Here is a 25,356-nt window from a genome sequence, read left to right as displayed (position 1 = left end):
CTGTGGGCTTTCCTTGTCTACATGCTCATTCAGGGGGTAAGGGTTTATCTCTTTGTCAACAGAACCTAACGTGCTGCAATTTGTATAACGACAATATCAGTTCTTCTATGCGCAGCCCAGCAAACTGGTTGGGGAGGTGGGGTCTTCTTGGCTGGTTGTGGGGGATGTGTTTTCTTTTGTTAAATAAGCTGAGACCTGCCCATAGTTCCTCCTTATTAAAAGTAGAAAAATATTTATAATTTATCTCAAGAGGAACATTCTTACATACTGACAAAGAGCAGCAGTTTGGATACATAATTCTTATTGCACTACTTGTAACTTGATCCTAGAATTGACAAAATGAAAAGCAGCTTCAGAACTATTACCTGCCGGGGGAAGGAAATCAAAAAAAGACACCTGATCATTTGAAAACTGCATGATCAAGATGCTCTTAAAGATACAGAATATGTTAAGCCAAATACATTAAAACACTAGAAGGATGAAGCGATACCCTTCTGTTTGAGTTGATAGATGAGACTTTCAAACATATATCAATAGGAGGAGGAAGAACAAGATTTCACCCTCCATCAGCTTCAAAGGTCGTAACAAAGAAAAGTTTATCAGCAATGTATATAGGAATGTGTCTTAAATAATTATATAACTGAAAATATTTATACTTTGAATTGGATGAAGAGGAGGGAGACTGTTTAGGATAATGAAAGAGGTAAGGAAAAGATGTGGAGAGAGAACAGCTTTGTTTTAGCTACTGCTCCTCTCCAGACAGAAGTTACAATACTCCAGAATTCAACCTAGCTGTACAGCAAGGGAAATACTCACCCTGAAGCTCCTCAGCCCTGCCATGCTGCTTCAGGTGCACTGACTCTATAGAGCAGCATCTGAAAAAGCAACTTGTCTGCTGCACATGAAGTAATGACAACTTTTCCATTATTGCACAGTAATAGCACATTATCTTTCTCGAGGTCTTTCAGCACCTCGATTATTTTTAAAAAACATTTTCTACATTTTTTAAAAATAGTAATTTTAGACTTTTACAATTCTTAACACTCTTTAGTCAACTGCTCTTTTATGTGGTTGTGAATGTTAGAAGTTTTCACAATTCAAGCTCTAACTTTATATCTAAAGCCAGATGTATTTTGATGAGCTACAAGGGCTTCTTTTAGCTTAAAAGCATGACAGGGTACAACACCGAACAAACAGAAAAGCCCATTTAATACTTCAGATTGTTCTGATGTTATGTTTTTAGGAAAAGTAATTGTGCAAAATGCCAATTAGACAGGATATGCAGCTACCACTGAAAGACAGATAAAGAGCCTTCCAAGCCACTGTCAGCAACAGTGAAACTACAGTTTATGTAGAATCTAGGAACTATTGAAATAATGATTTCTGCTACTGCAGTACTAAGAAACACTTCACAACAATTATAATGGGAAGTTGCCTATAATCTGGTCTTATCTTTATTACATTTATCTTATTATCTTTATTTTGTCCTCCTTAAAAATGCTTCCCTCTGATGCTATTCAGTTTATGTGCTAGTAAAAATAATCAAAAAAGCCTCTTTTATATAAGACAAAATTATCAAATACAGCTGTTACACAGAATGTATCAAGAGAGGAACAACTTTCACTTCTTTCATTAGCTAATCCTTTGCAAGAGCACCTCTACTTTCTGACAGTGATATTTAAATTGATCATTCTAATTTAAATGATACACACACAAAAAAGAAAACCAAAAGACAAGGACGAAAGCCCAAAATTCCAAGGAATGCCAAGGAAATGGACTGTTTTTTAAAGCCTGAGTTAATGCAAGAGGAAAACAAACCTAAAAACCCCCCCCATCGAAAAAACGGATGTATTTGCCTGACATTTTCTTGAGTTTTCTTTGATAAAACTGCAGCCATATTTGAGAAAGCTTTCCAGTTCACAGATCCATTCTATTTCTTGTTGATGTTGCAATAAAATTTAATTAAAAACAGTAACAAAAAGGAAAACATCAAATGCACAGTTTTAAATAAAAGCCAAGAAAGATACTAAACGCTTATATTTCCATCTTCTAATGATGTTTGGGGGAAAAAACGGGCTATAGAAAAGAAGCAACAGTTGCACAATTGCTATCAACACAGAATGTAAACAAATAAAGGAATATTCTGGTTTTGGGCCTAACTCATACGCACCATCTTACAAGCAAACATGATTTGCAAGCTAACACTGGTCCTTCAAAGTAATCTTCAAACATTTAGATATGTGCAGTATAGAAATTGTCATTTTCAAACAGTTAAAACTGAAAGAATTAGTAACAAGAGGACAGGCTAAGAGATCTTACTTAATGCCAGTACACAGCTGATAGCTGGAAAACATACAAAGAAGAGGTGAAAAAGATTCTTGCCTTTAGTATTTGGGGGATTTTCTGTAGTTTAGTAATCTGCCTTAAGGCTTCTGATCCTCCACCAAATTCCAACACGGTTTCTTTAACAATTTGATTTAAACATTTAAAATAAAAAGGATTCTGCAGAGTTGAGTGATGACGTTCAGATTTGATAACATAGCCAAGAAAAATCCAACTGGATAAAGAACTTCATGATTTACTTGTGCAAGACTTGCAGACAGCCATAACACCAACTGAAAATCTGTCAGAGTTTATTCCATATTATTGCAGAAATGATACCATTCTCCTCTCTTGAGTTTGAAAACATGATGTGCATAAACTTATGCTGAAAAAATTTGCTGTCAGTTTTTTATTATATCTATATAAAAATAATTGCTTACAGGCCAACAGTTCCACCTATAGCCATTTCATATCCTACCTCACAAAAGCAAGGAAGAAAACTACTTTTAGTTCACTTCGAAGTAAACTCCCCCCTTCTAAGTCCTACAATAGGATTTTAACATTTGCAGAAAAATCATGGGACTCACAAGAAATACGCGAAGAGTTACCCTTTCCTGGCAAATTGTTTCTCATGCTTGTGAACCCCTGCCAAATCTAACACTGACAGAAGAAACACTTCAGAACTTCAGCATTTTTTAAAGTCTTTCCATTGTTTCAAATACGCTCTTAGAAACAAACAACATTTAACATCCATCATATTATGTTCTCTTTCCCAGGTCACAAACACCCACACTTTTAAAAAACGTAAGTAGTAACTGCTGTAGCACAAGGCTATGTAACAGTTATTTTTGCTAATACAAATGCTAAGATTTAAAATAAAATAGGAGCCCAAATCTATTTAGACAACTAAGTGGTCAGATTAAAAAAACATGCTAGGCATCCACCCAATAGCTCCCACTGACAAAATATTCAGATCGAGATTTTCAGATAGCCTGTAGCACTAAACCATTTGGCAGCTCTCCTGCCTCAGTTCTCTGTATAAAGACAGGCTTAAATCAGGGAATAGAAGACTACCACAAATGGGGGATAAACAGAAAAAAATAGTCTACATAGTTCTTCATGCCCCAGCCTAGACCTTTAGAAAGCTAGAACTCAGGCCATCTGAAATAAACAAGCCTTAGTTACAAGTAACTCATTTTAGAAGTGAATTGAAAAAAATAAATTCAGTAAGTCTCCTTCTAAAGACAGACCTACTAGAAAAGCCCACCAATCTGACTCTAAAAAAAGGGCCATCAGTGCCACATCTGTTGGCTGAGTTCTTCCCTCAACAGTGAAACAAAAGGGAGACGCTGGTACACTTGCAAACTACACACTGAAGTTCCAGTTTTCATTTTAACTCCCTTATACACAATACAAATCAAATTTAACCACTGCAGCCAGATACACTAACATGGTTGGTGTTGAACAAGGTCGAGCAATTTTTGCTCCTGTCCTCTATTCGCTAACTCAGTTGAGTAAAATGACGCCAATTAAAAAGGACCAACCCAGCAACCTATTAGTCTGTGTTAGAAATTAGATTAGAGACAAACTGTCAGAGCTCCGGAGGAAAACAAGGTGACCACACGAACCGGCAACCCCACACATCCAAGTTGCTGTCAGATAGAACCATCAACTCACAGAGGTTGGAAGAGACATCTAGAAGTCGCTTAGTCCAACCTCCCGCCCAACACAAAGCCAAAGTCAAAGTTAGGCTGAGTCGCTCAAGACTTCATCCAGTGCTATCTTGAACACATCCAAGAACGGCAGTTCTGCTGCCTCTCTCAGCAACAGGCCCCAGTACCTCACCATTCTCATTATTTTTTTTTAATCCAGTAAGAAATTACCTTGCTGTAACTTGTAACCACTAATTTATCATCCTTTCAACATGCACTCCTGGGAAGATTCTAGCTCCACCTTCTCTAAAACACCCATCGGGCAGCTGAAGACAACAAACAGATCATTCCTCAGCCTTCTGCAGGCTGAACAAACACACCTGGTGCTTGGCAGCCCCTCTGCTGCAGGTCAAGCCATTGCATCAGTCTTTCTCTTGTACTGGGGGACCCAGACCTGGAAGGCTGAACTGCAGATTGCTGGCTATTATTTCTGTTCTAATTCAGCAGAACAGGAAGCCAAAACCAAAAGGTTTAGTCTTGATCCCACTACTCTCCCCCAGTTGCAGACCAGAACTAGTACCCCACATCAGCAAAGGATGAGGTCCCTCAAATAGCTGATGTGATGGGTTTGATGTTGGGGTTTTTTTTTGTTTGGTTTGGTTTTGGGTTTTGATAGGTTGGATTTCTGACAGATCAGGACAATGAAATGACTTAATCTGGTCATCACAATTGCTAGGTGGAATATAACAAAAGTGAAAGGCACAGAACCACCCATTATCTCACTGAGAGAGTTTTACAGTGAAAGCAACACTAGAAACATAAAGCATATCCTCCATTTGCAAGGTTGTTAGCTCAAATACCATGTTATTTTAGTGCCAAAACAATTTTGTTACTTGCCACGGCAGATTAAAGGAAGTGTTTTTATGAAGATCTATGCAAACATTTTGCAAGGTAAGCGTGCGTGGGCAGAAGCAACATAATTCAGATATGTTCATTGCTAACTTAGAGCATGACTGCAGCAGCTACACTCTATTTAAACTAAGGTAGAAGCTGGGTGTTGGTGATACAATTTTACCCAGAGCTCTGCATCTATTAATTTACCCTGGATCTCAGCACAGAGGCTTCACCATCACAGTTAGACTGCTTGAAGTTTCTGAATTGGCACAAGTACCTAAGTAAAATACACTATATGTGCATTTATAGTCCTTTTTCTCACTTTTAGGCATTATATACACTGAGATCTCAGCTTGAAAAGGATGAAACTATTTGAACTCCACTGACATCTGTTACAGATGTACACACTGGAACAGAAACAAAAATGTTTCGGTGTTGTGGGTTTTTTTATACCCATTACCTGTATATATTCTCAACAGCAGCTGCATCCACTGCATACTGCTTTTTGGGAAGAAACATATTTTTTAATGAACACTATACACATTTTGAAAATATAGCATGGGACACAATGAGTTGAGAAAACACTGAGAAGAGTCTGGCTGAAGAGCAGGGGTGATCAAGTAATTTATTTTTACTATATATAGTCTTATTAAGAAAATGAGATAGAGTCCATTTCCATTTCTGCTCTTAAGGTCAAATTTTATTGACGTTAGGGTAAACTCAATCTTCCCAAAAAGTTTGTGTTCAGATTTTAAACTTGTGGAGTAGACAGTAACCAGTCAAGACTAGATTGCTCATGTTCAGGCTGAGAAGAAAAATTCTCCAACCTGTACCAGAGACACTTCTGCTGGGAAAGGTAAAAGATGCAAGAGACTCCCTGCAGTGAAACACAAAGAATCAGTTTGATGGCTTTGGTTTGGGGGATCTCACAGATAAAGCAGCAACTCTTAGAAAGAATTTTCATCAGAACAAGATACTCTCTGTGACTGCTTCATGCTAACTAAAACAACTGCAGAATTTTGGGACTCCCATTTCAGTGGGTGATTGGTTTTATTTGTGGAAGGAGGGTGGGGAATAAAAGGAATTCCTTTGACAAGGGAACTGCATTGCTGACCACAACCAGGATCATTTTACCTCTTTTGCTACAAAGAGGTTACATGCTATGAAGAAAAATCCCATGATCTAACAGCTTCATATTATTTTCCAACCAGTTGCTAGAGAAGACATTTTTGCAGTTGATTTGCTTTATGCATTTCACAGCACTTGATATACAGTATTGATCGTTCAGGCTCCAATAAATGTGGTATCTCATGCCCTTGCTGAGCCTTCCCACGAACGAAGCTGTACTTAGCTCTTGGAGGAAATCTAGAGTCATTATTTATCTCATTTTTGTGATATCATACAGAAGGTAGAGAAAAAGTCAGCGGTTTTGGACATCTGACTGGCAGAATGATTTCCAACCTGAATTAAAAGAGGGGTGTGGGGAGAACATGAAAACCCACAACACAACACGGTCAGAGTTTCAAATTAAGATTTCCTCCTTCATTTCTTTTACCTGAAAATATTTATGCAGCCTCAGAGAAGTACACAAGACGCCTTAATGACCCTACGGGAAGAGCAGATATAAGCTGACATTGCTGTATCTTTGCACTGTAACAACTATAATAAATATTCCACAGATCATTCTGTTCCAAAGTCAACTTGAAACTTTCAATACAAACCCAGTTCCTATCATAAAAAGCCTTAATGATACTCTCCTGCATTTCTATTTTAATGGTGAAGGCTTTAAAAAGTGCACACTAAGTACACAACCATTGTTCTGCCAAGGAACAACTGAGTACTGCTGCAGTGCAAACATTAAATGGAAATTATATGATCCTTAAAACACATTACTTCAAATTGCTATTTTGTATCCATGGAAAGAGATGGGAAAACAAGCAAAATACACAAGCCTACATCTCCATGAAAAAATGTAAATATTTACCTAAAATTTACATAATACTGCAAATATAGGTAGCAACTTGAAAAATGGGAAGGGAATAAATGTGTCACATAACTGACTTTCTAGCTTTCAAATAAATGTTTTAAGCACAATAATCTGTTTCTAGAAAGTCCTTATAAACACTGTCAGAGCTAAGCAAAATTAAACAGAGCCACAAGGATTTCTGATATCTACTTCAAAACCAAGTTCTTTCCTAATAGGTTCCTATGCTTACTCGGAGCCCCCCCAAACCCCCGCAATCCTCGGGAAACGCGAGGCACTAGACGAGAGGGTGTCTTTCTCCCACCCGACGTGCCTGCAGCGGCGAGAACGGCCGCACACCGGCGCGGCCGCGGCGGGAGGCTGAGGAGGAGCGCTGCGCTCCCTGCCCCAGGCCCCCTTACGGAGAGCCGCCCCGGGCCCGGCCCTGCCAAGGGGCAGGGGCAGGGCCGGCGGGGCCGGGCCGGGCCCGGCGCGCAGCGGCGGCGCTGGAATGCGGAGCCCGTAACCCGAGCTGCCTCCTCCCGCCCCGCAGCAGCCAGAAAGCCATTTAACCTCTTAAAATGGCATCTCGGCGCTGCCTCGCGGGGAGCAGAGCTGCTCGCCTCCTCTCCTGAAATAGGAAAGAAAACTATTTATCCTTTGCTCCGTGTCCCTCCCCCGAGGGGAGGCGAGGGGCCGCGCCAGCGCACACCCGCAGCCCGCCCGCTCCCCCTCTCAGCGGCGTGCTGCCAGCCACGGGCAACCGGCTGCGGGAACAATCGCTGCGTGGTGAAGCCGGGAAGGTCTCGTTTGTTCCGTTCATCTCTACCCTGACTCAAAATTCACCCGACTTTCACTAACCTTAGAAACGAAGAGATCTTACTCAGAAGCAAGGAACTGGCAAGAATAGCTCTTTTTCACCTAAAAAGCCTTGCATCTCAGAACAAAACCACTCACGTACATCAAGTAAGACAGAATTTCATTCAAAACACCACTTCATAAACCCAAATGAAAGGGACAATTTTTTATGAATTCACTTAATTTTTCAAACTATACACATATAGTTTATTTAGGATACAACGACACTACAACATTTAAGTTTTCAGGTTAATTACATACATGCACAGAAATAACAATAAACACCATAAAGTTATCCCTCAAGATAATACATGAGCTGATTTTATAGATACATGAACTGTCTCTATTTTCTCTAAAAGATATTATTTCTGTACCATGAAAAAAATGCTGCTGCAATTTGGAATAACTAAGTACTTTGCTGTAAACAAAATAGCCAAGATTTTTACCATTCTGAACATACTGAAATTAGTAAGATACCATACTAGATAAGAGACAAAGACTTGAAAAAACTAAATTATCAATCATTCTAGTGATAGCACAGTGTAAGAAGAGAGAAAGAATAACTTGAAAAACATTTTTCCAGCAGTAGAAATTTTACTCATTTAACACTACCAAAGCTAGTCTATCAGGAAGAGAAAAAAAGCGCTCAAGGTATCTCGGGAGGGTACAAGTCTTCAGGGCATCAGTGTGACAAGGAGGAGCTCACACTAACTTTCTCTTGCATGATTTCCATAGGAGGTGGTATATACTTTTGTTGGCTTAACTAAACATGACACTCCAAAACACTGGTAAGGGTGGCAATTCTTCTGCAACTCTACCAAGAAGAGACCTTTGGCCAGTGTACACGCTATCTGTAGAATGACTGTTTGTGTAAAAAACACCTCACCAGCAACAAAGCCTGCCAGAAACTCTTAACTGTCATGAAGTTTTGGGCCTAGATTTTTAAATATATTTAAGAATTCAAGAACAGAAATTCAGAGATGAGTGATCCTTAGATATAGAATCCGTCACTCACACAGTTTCTCCTGTATTGGTTTCCAACTACAAAATAGGAACAAATGCTAAATCTTAAGAGATGTTGAACTGAAGCAGTCTTTTCATGCTACAACCCCAGAACGCAGTGAGGAAGGCCAAATACCACTGTGATGAGGGGTTCCACAAGACTTTAAATCTGGAAAAAAACACTACAGTAGGCAGGATGATTAAATAATCATCTTTATCAATATTCTAATACATTTACAAAAAACCCCACTATGAACATTTCTTAACCTTGTTTATTGCAGGTCAAGGATCAGAAGAACTAACAGCCAGCTACTTTACCCTTATATTCTAGGCAAAGTAAATGCAGGATTGGTTATTTTTGTTATGTATCAAAACAAAAATCCTACTCAGATGCCTTAGTTACTTACAGAACATGAGCACTTTAAACAAATATTTTTATTTACTGCACATATTGACTTACATTCGCAAGACCTCTTGTTATTTTAGAGATGGCTAAATACAGTCATTTTGCTTGTATACATCATATACGATACATTTTGTCTTTCAGATCATGCAAGCCTCTAAATCTTTTAAATCTTTCCCTGAAGGAACCTATCTTATCTTTTACTCACCTCCAGAATTGATTTCTGGATCATTTACTTCCAATTTATAATTTGTATCAGATAATCAAAATTCAAAATAGGATCACAATTTCAAACTGACAGTACTTTGTTTTACTCAGCATTTCTATATTAACCTCAAGGTAACAGAAAATGCTCCAAATATTCTAACAAATCATCAGTTATTTTTCTTTTAAAATATATTTAATAACGCTTACTCGGTTGGAATAAAATTTATTCAAATTGTTGGTTAGAAGTGGAAGAGCAAGTATGTTTGCACATTAAAACTGAAGCTCAAAACACCATAACATGATTACCTGACAGCTATTAAATGGCTTGCAAGAAGTTATTAGTGTTGGTTCTCTTTCAGAAGGCATATATAACAAGTTCCACGCTTAGCATCCTCCCTGTAGTTGTAACTTTGTTGGGTTTTGGTTTGGTTTGGTTTTTTAATGTAAACTTCCCCCTTACTCCCACAGATCATGTTTTGGTCTCAAGACCTATTATTGGGATATTTCACACAAGCACTATATCTAAAGAAAATGAAGACAGCCCTGAAAACACAAAGTAATCCTGAAGGCTCCAACAGGGGTCAAACCCACTGCATTAAAAATAAAAGAATGCACACATATTTTACAGAGGATTCTCTGCTAACGCACTGTTTTCCAAAAGAGCAGATACAAAACATGACTGTGATGTTTTATGAGGACATTCACAAATGCCTTTAGCTCAGCACAAGCTTCATGCCAGCAAAGATTACAACCAGTCACTGGAGGGGAAAAAAAAACCCAAGTCAACAACAAAAAATCCAAACCAAAACCAACACAACCAAAAAACCCAGCAACCCTAAACTCAACATCATCAATGGAAAGTACTGTAACAAATGAAAAGTAGCATCAGGAAATATACCTGCTTATAACAATTTTTATGTTTTCACATCACAACCTTCTTTGAAAGCTACAGACCACATATCACAGAAAAATACATACATGGTGAAACAATGATTACCTGCAGAGGAGACACAAAATAGATGACAAAGTGCTGTTAAGAAGGGGTATTGAAATGGAAAATCTCCTCTAACTTCTTTCAATTGTAATACTCTTGGGTGCATAAGCAATACAGAGCCTAAGAGGTGTCATTCTAAACAAACTGTCCTTTTGAACACACTTCATTTCATATGAGAAATGTGACTGTGAACATTACTAACTGTTTTAGCAAGTGCCACTTTAGACACTGATCTCTAACATAGCTGAGCACAAGCAGTTCCACTGAGCTATAACTGAACTCTGTGAGTTTAGCCAAAGGATTCTATGCCTGTGTTACTGCCTTCAAGAGCAGAGAAACAATCTTCTGAAAGATGTATCAAAATTACTGTTTCAAATAAAGTTCTTTTCAAACTACACTTTTAGAAACTTGCATTCTAAATTAAAATTAGAAACTCTACAGTATTGGCAAATTTGTTTGCATGAGGGTAAAATATTTCCTAATACACCTTCCAAAAGCACAAGCTGTGGATGATAATGCTTCCCATTGAAAAGAAAATTCAGTGCAAAAGAGCAGCGTTTGGTAAATCCAGCACTTTCAAAAACAAGTAAAATTGCAATAAGCCGTTTATACACAATCTGTTTTCTATTACAGTATAACGGGTTCAGTAGGTGGAGGAGTGTGGACTGCATACATACTCATACATAAACATGTGGCTGCATCCGTACTCCTATGACCTTGTCAGACATTTCAACACTGTATTTTTAGATTATTCTCTCATACCAACTGCACTGTTAAGATGGCATTTAATTCCGTTATGTCCATTGTCAAAAAGCTAGTCTTCTGCTTCAACTGCAGCAATTCTTTGAAAAATACATTTTAAAACACTGTATTTAATTCTCAAATACGTTTCGCCATTCATAGCTATGAGACAGCTTCATGTAATACCTAGAAAGGAGCATCCACATTTCACTTGCTAGATGCTATGTCACTTTATGCTCCCTTTAACTTACTCCATAAAACTCCTTGGATTTGGGAATAGCATACATGTTGTTATATCTGTCCCTGCTACATAAAGATTTTATTGTGCCTTCTCTCTGTTCCACTAAAGCCTAGGTTAAATGAGGAAAGCAAAAGAAAAAAGCTTAGCTGAATTGATCCCTTCTGCCCTGGCAGTGATGCCAAACACACACCTATGGTATTTCTGGGTTCTATACCCCAAGTGATTCTTTCATCTCAAATTTTCCTCTTCATTCAGGAAGAAAAAAAAAAAAAAAAAAAGTCATCACACATCAAAGAAATTGCACTACGAGCAACAGACCTAGGAAGGCCTGGTTTCCTACAGACCTGTGTTCTATTTTGGTGTATATCTTTTCCCGACATAATTGCCCCAGCTCCCTCCCCATATCCCGTATGATTTCACTCTCCCTGTCCTTTGCAATAGATCCATTTCCCCACTCACACGCATACTCCTCTAACCACAGTTCTCTCTCCCCTTCCCTTCCACATCTTCTGGTGCAGAACAACAGGTCTCACTGGCTGGACAGTATGTGCATACTGACTTCCCCTTATCGGGCATAACGAGTTTACTGAACACTTCTGATCATAACATCCTTCACCTCTGGGGACATTAGCATAGCTCAAGACCTTTGAAACTGAAACAGTGTGACACCCACCCCATAATCTTACCAACATCTAATCTTCAAGCCTGTTGATACCTGCAGCTTGTCTTTGAAGTTTTAGGTATTAGGAACTCGCTAAAATCCCAAACTTTACATACTACACGAGACAGAAACACTTAACAAAACTACAAAACAAAGGACACAACTGCAAAAGGAGAAGAGCAAAGAGGAATGTGGGGATGGGAAAGCAACGCTTCCGCTCAACCCATTTTTGCTTTGGGGAGTGGGGATATTCTCAATATACACTAAGAAGTTAAATGGGATCACTGTTACTCAAGCTAATGAAAAAAAGAAGTTCCCAAACAGGTAACACTCCCAAACAGCAGCCTTACCCACAAAGCACATAACACTACAGTTAAGCTGCGTCTGGAAGGGACGCTCTTCTTCTGTACGCCAACACTGGCACTTGGTCTGCCCCCATGACTGCAGCTAGACTGGCAAAAAGCGAAGCCTATTTAAAAAAAAAAAAAAAAGAAAGAAAAAAGCAAAGAAGGTAATCGGCTTTCAGCCAGTTTAAATTCCTACACCATCAGAGGACTGCTGGTGCTGCTGTAAAGGAAAAGGAAAAGACACACATGGGTGGCATTAACAGGGAGTAGAACTGGCCCTTTGAGTGTACCCAGCTGCTAGGCTTACTTATCTGTAGCACAGAACTGCCCTCTTCATCTGCTAGTTAGTTATTCATCGAGCAGATTTTCATTGCAGACATCAATGGAAGTCTACCTGGCTGCACTGCTCCAGTCCTTAGGAAACTATATTATCAGTTTTTCCACACTTAGCAAAATAAAATACCTGAACAGAAAATGTTCAAGATAAGGTAGACACTAAAAACATGTTACCTCACGTTTGATGGCAGTATCATTAAACCAAACCCAACGAATGTGTCAACGAAGGCAGCTAGATGCCAGTGCAATATAAAAAAAAGCCGTAGGCGTTACAGACACTACTGAATGTAACAGCAGAGGAGCTGACGTGCCTGGGTACGTGTGGGTGTGATAAAATGCATATGAATTAGCCTACTGCACTGTAGCAGATGTCTAGCCAAGCACTCTGTTTGTGACACCACCTGCTATCAGACTGGTTGGGAAAGGAGCAATAACATAGTCCTCCCTTGCTCCATCCAGAAGCCTGTGTAGTTCCTGACCTACAACTAGACAGAAGTCACTGCTATTGCCATCAACGGACACATCCTTCAACAAACCTGTGTGATCGCAAACCTGCACAACACTCTCATCCTCAGCCACATATGCTGGCAGCTACTCTTCAACTAAAGTACTCGCTGTGAGGAGGGAAAGAAACACCACATTTTACTGTGCTTGTAACCTGCCATTCCCTTATACTATGGAGGAAAAAAAAATAGTGGTGAAAAATTATTCTCTATCAGTTTCTTAATTTCATTTAGGGTTTGATAGATTACCATCACATTTCCCTCTCTGCCGTTTTTCTTTCCCTGACTCAAGAAGCCCAAGTCTATTTAGTACTGCATCCCATTTGTACTTCTGGAGGAAGAAAAAAAACGAAACAAACAAAAAGTACCTTCTACTTTTTAATCGAATTGTTGGAATTGTGTTACCAGAACTACATAACATGCACGTCCATATATAATGAATGTGTACAGCTGCAAAATCACATTTTTAAAAGACTTATAATTACTCTAGAGAACATTGCTTCAAAATTGGCTGAAACTTATTTAAGACTGTGCTGATTTTAAGAAGGGAAGTGCTGCCCCTCTTCTCCCCTTACTCCTCATACGGTCTCATGGTGAGCAGGAGCTGCTGAAAACCCAGGGTTTTTAATAGGGTTCGTCTTCAGCCAGATTAGCAAACAACTCCAACCTTCTACCTGTTTAAAAAGTTTTAAACACCATAAGCAGATAGGTGCAATCTAAAATTTGGAGCTTCACAGCAAAGAGCTGTTTGGAAAACTATCCAACATCTCCCCGAGTGTTAATACCTAGTTTAGAGCCTACTACTGTTTTTCCTCTGTCTGAATTTAATTACATTGCACTTACCGTACCTCATCTGATATTTTATCATCCAGGCATTCAGTACTGCTACAGCCAGTTTACAATACCTGTATCAGCTACAAGTTTCACCACCTCACCATCCACTCCCCTTTCCACACCATTTCCAAACATGCCAAACAGAACAGGCCCTGTCACTTGCTTCCAGCAAGGCTGTTAGCACCTCTCTACCACAGAGGTACCTGCCGATTTCTTCCTGAGAGCCCAGAACTGGCCAGGACCTTCCAGATGTGTCTCACCAGTGCCAAGCTGAAGGGCAGCATCACCTCCCACAACACCCTCCCTAACACAGCCCAGGAGGCTGCCAGCCACCTTTGCCACAAAGGCATGTTCGCTGGTTCATGTTCCACTTGTTGTCCGGTATGACCCCCAGGTCCTTTTCTGCAAAGCTGCTTTCCAGGCAGGCAGTCCCCAATCTATACCAGTACATGGGGTTATTCCTCCCCAGGTGCAGGGCTTAGCATTTCCCTTTGTTCAGCTTCTCTCTGCTCACTTCTCCAGTCCATTCATGTCCCTCTGGGCAGCTGCACAACCACCTGGCTTATCAAACACTCCTCCCAGTTCTGTATTGCCTACAAACTTGCTGATGGTGCTCTCTGTCCCATCATCCAGGTCATTTATGAAGATGTTCAACTGTAGTGGAACCCAGCATCGACCCCTGGGGCACACTGCTAGCGACTGGTCTCCAGCTGGACTTCATGTCGCTGATCACAACTCTTTGAAGCTGGTAGCTCAACCAGTTTTCAATCTATCTCACTGTCCATTTGTCTAGACTGAACTTCCATCAGTTTGTTGATGAGGATTTTACAAGAGACACTGCCAAAATCCTTACAGAAGTCAAGATAAACAGTATCTGTTGCTCTCCACTCATTCACTGAGCTAGTACTTTCATCGCAGAAGGCTATCGGACACTCACCATCATCACCCGTGCTGCCCTGCTGCTAATCCTGACCCATAAGCTCTCAACTGACTCCTTCTCCATCTGAAAGGCAGAGCTCCACACATTCCCACGGCGCTCTCACAAAAAAAACCCACAACACCCTGCACCCCTTGCCATCCCAGCCTGTCCGTTTTGGAGAGCCCATAATCAGTCCTCACAGCACTCGAGCTGTGTCAGCTGTCCCACCGCATCTCTGTGATCTCAACAAGATTGCAGCCATGCGACTGCACACAGACCTCTGATTTCTCCTGTTTGTACTCAGTCTTTTCCACAAAGTATGGCCAACAGAGTCAAATCCAAATAAATAAAGTATTAAACTTGGTCTATGCAGAGGGAAACTTTGTATTGGCTACACTTTAATAGCTGGAAACCTCATTTCACACTATGACAAAGTCACAGATGCTGGAGGGAAAAATCAAAAGTGACAACGGAATGATAACTACTTGTGGCAAGGAAATGTATGGATAGGAGGGAAAGAGGTGCTATGCAGTTATATACAGAGAAAGGAGATACACAGTTCTGTAGCTCACAGAATCACAAAATCAACCAGGTTGGAAGAGACCTCTGGGATCATCGAGTCAAACCATTGCCCTGACACCACCATGTCAACTAGACCATGGCACTAAGTGCCATGTCCAGTCTTTTCTTAAACACGTCCAGAGATGGTGACTCCACCACCTCCCTGGGCAGCCCCTTCCAATGTCTAATGACCCTTTCTAAGAAGAAAAGCTTCCTAATGTCTAACCTGAACCTCACCTGGCAAAGCTTGAGGCTGTGTCCTCTTGTCCTATCGCTAGTTGCCTGGGAGAAGAGGCCGACTCCCACTCCACTACAACCTCCCTTCAGGTAGTTGTAGACTGCAATAAGATCACCTCGGAGCCTCCTCTTCTCCAGGCTAAACAACCCCAGCTCCCTCAGCCGTTCCTCGTAGGTCAGACCCTCCAGACCCTTCACCAGCTTGGTCGCCCTCCTCTGGACTCGCTCCAACACCTCAACATCTTTCTTGAAGTGCGGGGCCCAGAACTGAATACAGTACTCAAGATGTGGCCTCACCAGTGCCGAGTAGAGAGGGACGATCACTTCCCTAGACCGGCTGGCTACACTATTCCTAATAGAGGCCAGGATGCCATTGGCCTTCTTGGCCACCTGGGCACACTGCTGGCTCATGTTTAGCCGGCTGTTGATCAGCACCCCCAGGTCTCTTTCTGCCGGGCCACCTTCTAACCACTCTTCCCCCAGCCTGTAGAGCTGCATGGGGTTGTTGTGGCCGAAGTGTAAGACCCGGCACTTGTTCTTGTTGAACCTCATGCTGTTGGTCTCAGCCCATCTATCTAACCTGTCCAGATCCCCTCTGTAGGGCCTTCCTACCCTCCAGCAGATCGACACTCCCACCCAGCTTGGTGTCATCTGCAAATTTACTGAGGGTGCACTCAATCCCTAAGTCTAGATCATCTATAAAGATACTGAACAGCTCCAGCCCCCAGGTAAGAAAGCCTGTTAGAGGAGGGCTCTGGGGAAGGATGAGTCCCACCTCTGCCCACCTCACCCTCCCCGCTGCACTCCAAGGCTCAAACCCAGCAAGGCTTCCTCACCATGCTGCTGCTCCTTTGCCCACACTCCTTGTTACCTGAGGCCCCCCCACTACCCTGCACCAAGCCCCATTTATGCTCTTTCAAATCCTCAGGAGACCCTACCATCTGTATTTGCAGCACACCCACAACTTCTCTTCTCACTGAAAGTAACCCGAAGGAATTATTTTACCTTCAGTTGTTTCAAGTACACATAGTAAAAAACATCTTCCTGTAAACAATTACTTCTTCCAAAAACAGATACACTTTGAAAATTATATTCAACATTTCTGAAAACCATGACATTTATCTTACATAACCTCAAACTTTTAACATTTTGGCTAAATTCTTTGAAGCAAAAGTCACCTTGGTTGATATCTTTTTACAGAGCAAAAATCATCACAGGCTCTTACACTAACTAATTCACCGTTTACACCAGCACTCAAAACAGCCCTGCTCAAAGATCTTCTCTAACATATGTATATCTTGGCACCAACAGGTAACTCTGATGAACACCAACATAGTCAAAACAGTAGGAAAAAAAAAGAACACAAAGGAAAATGTAAAATTACACATTTCTATAACTTGCTTAATAGCTTATAGAGACCTTTCCTAAATAAAATGGTCTAACGTTATAAGATACTGTACAAAAACATGCTGTGGAAATATACTTAAATGTATTTAATGTGCATCACAGTCTCAGCTAGCTCCTGGTTATTGGGATGTAGCAAGAAGCTTCCACAGAGCAGTGTAATTCCACAGTTCTCTGCTGCAGACTGTCTTGCGCTTTCCTCTGGAGCAATACCTCTGGCCATTGTTGGGAGCAAAACATTTGAGGCAGGCTTCTTCATTTGTAACATTCTTTTCTCACTAGTGCACCCTCATTTCATATATTTTTATTTGGTTATTTTTCCCGTAACCAACCCCACCTCCGAAATTAAGTCAGCAGAAATTAAGATAGTCATAAAGAACCATCAAGAAAGAAAATCACAGAATTTCATTGCAGCAAACAACCATACACGCTGCAGATGCTTACAGACAAAGAAGGAAATTCTTACATCAGCTCTTCCCTCCACCTCTATTCTCTCCCCCAGCCCAGGTTCCTAAGACTGTTACCAAAAGATTAGAGAGAGATGTAAATATTATACAACAGCATTTGAAACTCTGAGAAAAAGTTGACTAATGCCATTTCTGCAGCAGAACCTCGGGCTAAGGAATGCACAGCTGCCTAGCAGATGTATAATTTCAGCATTTCAATTCCATTATTTCAAGGGTGATTTTTTTTTTTCACTAGATGTTTTCAGATTTTCTATTTCCATCTGTTTTTTTGACCTCCCTCAGTTTAGTCCCCTCCTTTCTGTTTTAGTTCATTATGCCAAAATAATTTTCTAAATTAGAAACATCTCTACATTTAAAAACTTGTGAATTTGAAGAGAGGTGGGGGAGTGCAGCAGGGCCAGGGGTGAAACAAAAACAGGCAGTTCAACAGAGGCTTGGGTTTGAATAAAAACTGTCCTGTCTGGGTCAGGGTTTTTTTTGCAGTTCCTGTTTTAACCCAAATTGGCAAGTGTCTAGCTGCATTCCTTCCATGAAATTTTAAGAGCAGGAAACTGAAGAATATCAGCTATATGGGAATGTGCCTAGACTTCACCAGAGCCCTCTGCCCTAACTTCTGAGTAGGCCAACGCTCCAGGTTTTGATTCTTTCTTTTTAGAGTCGTATTAAATTAATTATAGTTCTAAGCTTAAAAACAAAAATTAACTCACCACGTATCAGAAGAGCTTTACAAAACACAAAGATCAGTGTAAACCAGTATCAGTGGTTGTGAACTTAAATCAATAAAGAACCAATTAATGCAAAAGTAGTAAAAAGAAAATTGAAACTGAGTTTTAAAACATTGTTTTAACATTGTTCAAAACAATTTCCATTCATCTAACCAAAGCAGAAGACTAGGTCATACAATACCGTCTGTCTTAAACTTCAGTCCACACTATGAGTTTTTAAAAAGAATTATTACTAGTAGGATCACTGGTTTAGCTCAGCAAATGTGACAGATTGGCTGCAAAGCCTATAATTTTTTATCTTCATTTTAAGCTCAAAATAATAATTTGCCTGTGTGAGGAAAGGCACAATCTTCAATCCTAATAAATGGCATACACTTCAGGATACTCCTACAGAAAATTTTCTGTAGGATATTTTCACAAAAAAAAAAGATTAAATGGTTGTGAACTAGTAAATATATGACACAAAATTAGAAAAATAAATCAATACACGAAAACAAAAAAGCACTTTTTCATTCTGTGAGATTTATTGTTTGCTTTGTCTCTGAGAGAGGAGACATTCCAAACAAGTTTTAAAAAAATACTTTGAAGTAATACAAATAAAATTCCTAACAAAACTTCTCATATCCTCTATCATCAGGGACATTGCTGCTTAACACTCAGTATTGGTACTGAATTTTTGATTATTGCTAAAATCCCTTCAATCATCTGAACAGCAGACAGTCCATGTTTTTGGGTGTTGAGTCTAAGAAGAATGGCTGCACCTCATTAGCTGGCAGTGCCTTCCTGGGCCCTGTCCCAATTGTCACCTTGCAATTAACTCTCAGTTGTCCAGACCAGTGTCTGACAACTACAAGGCTTGTCCCTTGAACAACACAGAGAAGGGTACAGGAGGGTTTCTGAAACCTTCTCCAAGGCATTCTGCAAAAGATTAATTTCTCTTCCACGAAGACGGACATGCAATAAGTAGAAGCATTTTTACACAGCTTTCTGTTTTCTCATTCACATTTCCAGCCACTGAGGTTCATACTGTCTCCTTCAAATAAGCCACTCTTGTTCTGATACTACTATCCAAGTTCTTTTATTCCCAAGCATAGGGGACAGGTGGACAATACAGTATTTCCTGTTTCCAGTATCCATTCTTCCTGCTGAACGATTCTTCACAACTTACCTGTTCATGCTTCCTTTTCAAACCTTCTGCACCCCTGCACAACAACATGGGACAGTGCCTATGACTCTGTATCACCACCGCACTGTGAATTTCCAGCTGAACGAAGAATAGGAAAAAGAATGATTAATTTAGAAAAGCTTATTCACGGCTTCTATATCCCTGAAATTCTGACTCTGAGCACATAATGTACTCTTTTGCATAACAAATCTTTCACGAGCAGAATATTAATTCTCTGCAGAAGTGAAATCCCTGACGACTTCAGTCCTCCATAAGTCATTTTGGGCTCTGCCCACTGATTCCCAGTCCAGTTGGGATCAGGCTCTCACAGAGGAAGTGTGAAGGCCTATGAACATTTTTAGCTTTTTTTGAAATCAAAAAAAAGTTGTTAATAATTAACACTATAAAGAGAAGAGACTTAAGGAAAAGCAAATTTAGACCATTTCAACAGCTGCAGCAGTGAAAAGGAAATTGCTTTCATGAACCAGGTCTGCATCCTGGTACGTATCTTCTGAGACTTTCTTTGATATTCCTCCGACTTATCCCTGCTACATCTGCTTGTATTTTTGTTGGCCAAAACATGGCAAGATTGACAGTTTTCTCTTCAAGATGGTGAACTGAGGGAATATAGACACAAAGAATTGCTAGCTGCTTCCACGTTTTATGCTAACAAAGTTGACTGAAGCCATCACGTAAAGCAATTACCTGAAGAGATACTGAGAAAATTTAACTCATTTCAAATTTTTGTAAAAAGCATTGCTGCTGTTATATGATGCAAATTAAGCTACAGTACTGCAGAGTTGAGTGAGTAATACTGATTTTTCCCCTTTTAACGCACAGCCAACTTGTCACATACTAAAATTATACTTAAACCTACTGTATTTTCCTCTGTATTTTGGGAAGTTCTATTTTTGGGAAAAAACAAGCATCAGAGCATTCAGCCACGTGCTGCAGGTATGCACCCTATGAACTACTACTTCACAGATTTTGTCTTATCAGAACATTTTAAGACATTTAAATAAAGTTCATACCCTTCATGCTACTCAGAACACTTCCCCTCCCCCACCAATGAACACAACCACTAGTGAATTCGGTACAGGTAGCAGACTCGGCTGATGACTTGCAGGAAGAGGTCCATCAAGCTTTCACTGGACCTTAAATAAGGCTTTACTGTTGTATATGAATGATGAAAGGAGAAGCAATCTATGAGTATTATCACAAGCATGAACTAGAATTTATTTTCCTACTTTAATACTTATTTTGAATTTTATTAACCAGATCGTCATAAAACAGTAAACCTAACTGAAATGCACAGGATTCAAATGAAACGGGAAGGCAACTACAAGACACCCATTAGAAAAATGGCAAGAAATAAAACTATTTGGATTATAAATCTGAAAGAGAATGACCATCATTTTCATACTATTTGTGTACAGCTGAAACAACGGGGTCATAACCAGAAACTCACATATCTTATCACTACCACAACATGAATGAAGGTCTCGTTCTTCTCAATATATCAAATATACGACAACCTAAAATGCTTCAGTGTCATAAACCTACTACAATGAATTTCAAAATATATATTGAAGAGTAGTAGAATAATTGCTTTGTTTTGCTTTTGGGGGAGAGTAGGCATAAAATACACCTAACACGCTCTGTAAATGCACCTGATGAGGTGCTGGGAAGCCAATTCACAACAAAGACCATTCTGGCAAGTTGGCAGCTCATCCCCTAGTTGACTGCCTGGTCAGCAGTGGGCTAGCTATTTGTTTGTATCAAACCAAACCTCTTGAGGATTACGTACCCAGAGAACAAAGTACTTGGCAGATATTTCTGGACTGAACCCCTCACAAAATGGCTATTCCATATAAGAGCATAATAGCATAAAATGGCTATTCTCAATAAGAGCATTAAGAATGCTACAATGATGTTTTCTGTACAACGAAGACCAATGAGGTGACTATTTCAACATTTTGTCCAATTTCAAGGACCACCTATTCCAGTCTCCGTATTATTTTTAAAGGACACACTATACCAGGTTAAATTTTACATTTGTTTTCAGCTTTAAACATTTTTCAGAATAAGTAAAACTATGTCCGAGAACATCAAACCCTCAACAGACTTCACAGCAGCTCTTAAGGGATTGCAAGAAACCCAAGCAGAAATTCCTTGCTTTCCCTTTAAAGCACCAACCATCGTGGAAGGCACAGAAGACATCATTGCAACTGGGGACCATCAGCATGACTGTGGTGGGGCGAATGCAGAGGGCTGTGCAGATCTTGTCCAAGAAAGGAAAAGTGGAATCACTAAATCAGCAGCAGCGATAGGAAAAGTCTGCAGTCAGGCCACTGAGCACATGCTCTCTGTGCCGGCCCCCAAGTCCCGCATTTTGGGAATATTAACAAGTGAAACAAGGCTCTAAGTACTCCATCTGCGCCCACATACAACAACTCTGACATGATATATCTTTAAATTACTGAGTTGCTTCTGTCATTTATTTACAGATGACCATAAGGTAAGTGAAGAAAATCCCAGGCACTAAAGATAATGCCCTCTTTTTACTGAGGAACCAAGAAATAGCAGACACTTCCCCAGATACCCAGATAGAAAGGACAGATCTTCAATTCGTGCTTGACATAAGCAAGGGAGAAACATACACATTGGTAACACATTCCCTGCCATGTACTGTCTGGTCTCACTCATGCTTCTACGCTTTTCAGCAATTTTACCAAAGTTGTTACTGCAGCTCCATGTGACAGACCTTCACCTGCTCTTGGAAAGAGATACTGTCCCCACCATAAAAGTTACCAGCACAATGATGAACAAATAAGAAAAGAAGGGGTGTTTTTTTCCTTTGGTTTATTTGCTTTTAAGGGGTTTGGAGAACGCGGGTTTGTTTCTTTTGGAAAGCCTGGCTATACTGAAATTAGTGCAAGAACTGACATCTGTCCTCTGATGATGTACTCAGATCCTCCTATCTACATGCTTGTGTCCCACTATGCCTCAGAAAGCTGTAGAGTACTTAGTTACACTGACTGATGCACAACTTAAAAGAGATTCCATTAATTCAGGATTATTTAATATAACTATTTTCAAAGCACTTTTTTCTTTTAAAATATGAATATAGCCTGCACTGATTTATCATTATAAAAATATACTTTAGTGAATATTTAGCAAGTCCTTTCCTACATTTTTTTTTTTAATATTACATAGCCACAGAATCTGTATACTGCTTCTTGGAGAACAAACAAAACATTATCATCAGTCCTAATTTTAAAACCAAGAAAAAATAATAAGTTAATAAATAGATTTTTTTTAAAAAAATCAATTTACCCATCAATTCCTTGCCTTTCAGGACTCTGGGAAGTAGACAAAGCTATCTATTGCTTCTTCAAAACCCTTTTCTCTTTGCAATGCAATACTCCATGACATTTCATACAACAGTAATGCTCATCTATGGCAAACACGTGTCCATTTTGAAAGAAGTTAGCAGACATTGTTTATTGCACATCTGAACAAGCACCATATTCAATCCCAAAAGCGATCAAAATTTTGTTAGCCCTGACTTGAAGTAGTTCAATAAATACACCAACTACTAGAAAGAATAATTACTCTGGTTACATCACTGAAACTTTAGATTCTCAATTCCTGAATGTTGGTATCCAGAAAAAGCACATATATCATTTCCACCCTCTACCATATTCAGTATTTTCCATTCCCACAACAAAGCACACAATTCTCAGTGTGAGGATCTTGCAGAGCAGTGTCAAAGCCATTAGGATTTGAGTCCCATACACTGACTTTAAGAAACTCTACGCGCTAGCTACATACGGTTTCAGTAAACATGTATTTGATCAGCAAATTCCAAATAACATACTATTTCAGGCTTGAAATTTACCAACAGCTTTCTTCTCTAATCCGAACAGGGGCTGGACCAGATAACATCCAGAGGTCTCCCTGAAACTACTTCACAATTATTTAAAAAAAGTTTCAGATCCAGCCACACACATTCATTGTCCCTGGAACAGAGCAGCCAGCAGGACATACTAAGGACTGGCAGCTGAATCTTGCAGCTGGGCGAGAAGATCCTCCACAAAATTTCAGACTAGAACTCAAAGCCTACCACATCACATGTCTCTATATTAATACACATAAAATACACTCACACTCACATAACAAACGAAATGTGGCGATGAACCTAAGTTACGAAAGGAAAAAAAGCACAAGAACAAAGGACAAATACATTGGTAGCAACAATTTTATCTAGACTGCTACAAATACCACAACATAGGGTATTTCTGGCTACGGACTTGATAAAGTATCTGACTATAAATTGCTCTCATGTTAAGTTTTTTATTCCAGGACTAGGTTCTATCACAAATCTGGCAACTTTTTCAATCCAGCGGAGTCTTCCTCATCTACAAAAGCAGCTTTTCTATTCCTACAGACAACAGGCCGGAACAATCCCTAGCGCACTAACTTGATAAGAGAACTCAAAAATAATTACCTGTCTGCAGAGAACAAAAAATGTGAGAAACGCAATCAATTTCCACTGGCAAGAACCTCAAACAACTTTTGACACAAAATGACACGCGACTGCTGAAAGGAAATACCACAGCTTACTACCATTCCCTGCTGCTGATTTCACTCTTAATTTTACCAAAAAAATCAGAGTGTGGTTGATTGAAGGGTGGTAAAGAGCCATTCATGTTTTTAAACCCTCTTCAATAGATTTTGTAATCAGTTATGAAAACATCGTACTCAACTGTACCATCTTTTACTGCTAAGGTACGTGCGATGATTCGGGTTTATTGTTTCTTCAGAGTTTTTCCTTCACATCGCTAAACGGCAACAGATCCGGAAAGCCGCCGCACAGCTTTGTTTAAAGCTCGCACAAAAAGGTGTTTAAAGCACCTTATTCCTCGCACCCTTCCCACGACAGGCGCTGCCGCTCACTCCGGCTGGGGCTGCTGGGCACCGAGCCCGGGATTACAACACCCGGGGCGCAGACGCGGGGGGAGGGAGCGCACCGCCAGAGAACGTACCGCGGGCAGCCAGGCGGCCCGGCCCCACCAGTGCCGTGCCGCCGGCCCCCGTGCCCACGCAGGAAACCGCCGGCCCCGAGGAGCCCCTGCGCCGGCGCGGCGCCCACCCAGCCTCCCGCGGGCCGCGGCCCGACCCCCGCCAGCGGCCCCGGGCCGGGGAGCGGCGGGGCAGCGCCCCCAGCGCCGCGGCGGGGCAGGGTGGCGCGGGGAGCCGCGGTGGGCGCTCCCCGGCCCCCGGAGGAGAAAGGCCGGGGCGGGAGAACCATCGCAAGACGGGGCAGCCGCAGTGTGTGTCTGCGCTCGACGGCCCTGCGCGGGGCCGGGCCGCGCAGAGCGAGCCCGGGGCGGAGGGGCGCAGGCCTCGGAGGGACGCCCGACGGCGAGGAGAGACAGCGCCGACGAACGCCCCGCGCCCCCCAGCCGGGCGAGGGAGGGGTGCGGCGGCATAGCGCGGCGCTGCCCCGGGGCGCCCCGACGCTCCTCAGCCGCACGCACGCACGGCCGGGGCCTCCGCGGCGAGGCCCGGCCCGGCCCGACGCGGCGCCGCAACTCACCGGCGGTGGGGGCTCCTCATCCTCCGCGGCGGGAGGGAAGGCGAAGGGGGGCCCGCTCCCCGCCGCGCTCCGCAGGCCGTTCCCAGGGCCCCGACGGCTCCGGTGAAACGGGGCCGAAGGCGGGTGCGTGTCGGACGGGGGAGGGCGAGGGCGGGACGGCGCGGCGCGGGCTCGGCGCAGGCTCCGTCCTGGCGGGCGCTCCCGGCGCGGCGCGGCCCGTCCCTGCGGCGCGCGGGCGGGGCGGGGCGGGAAGCAGCCGGATTCCAATCACTGCAGCCGGCGGCTCGGGCCGCGCGCACGGCGGGGGCTGAGGGGAGG

At 41.5% G+C, this 25,356-nt stretch overlaps 1 protein-coding gene across 3 annotated transcripts in view; it reads right to left on the bottom strand.

The window, feature by feature from the left end:
- BMPR1A (bone morphogenetic protein receptor type 1A) overlaps nt 1-25,218 on the bottom strand; it is a 90,791-nt gene extending 65,573 nt beyond the window's left edge. For 2 of the 3 annotated variants that reach the window (XM_068398626.1, XM_068398627.1), the window contains exon 1: nt 25,039-25,218. The gene's annotated coding sequence lies outside the window, so the exon portion shown is untranslated. Of the gene's footprint in view, nt 1-19,439; nt 19,536-25,038 lie in introns of all 3 variants that reach the window. The other variant, XM_068398628.1, reaches the window with a different exon arrangement.
- Between the last annotated feature and the right edge of the window lie 138 nt (nt 25,219-25,356).

The sequence above is a fragment of the Nyctibius grandis genome, chromosome 4 (genome assembly GCF_013368605.1).
Source record: "Nyctibius grandis isolate bNycGra1 chromosome 4, bNycGra1.pri, whole genome shotgun sequence".
Classification (NCBI taxonomy): Eukaryota; Metazoa; Chordata; class Aves; order Nyctibiiformes; family Nyctibiidae; genus Nyctibius; species Nyctibius grandis.
Note: the sequence above shows the minus strand (reverse complement) of the source record. Positions and strands in the feature narration are given on the sequence as shown.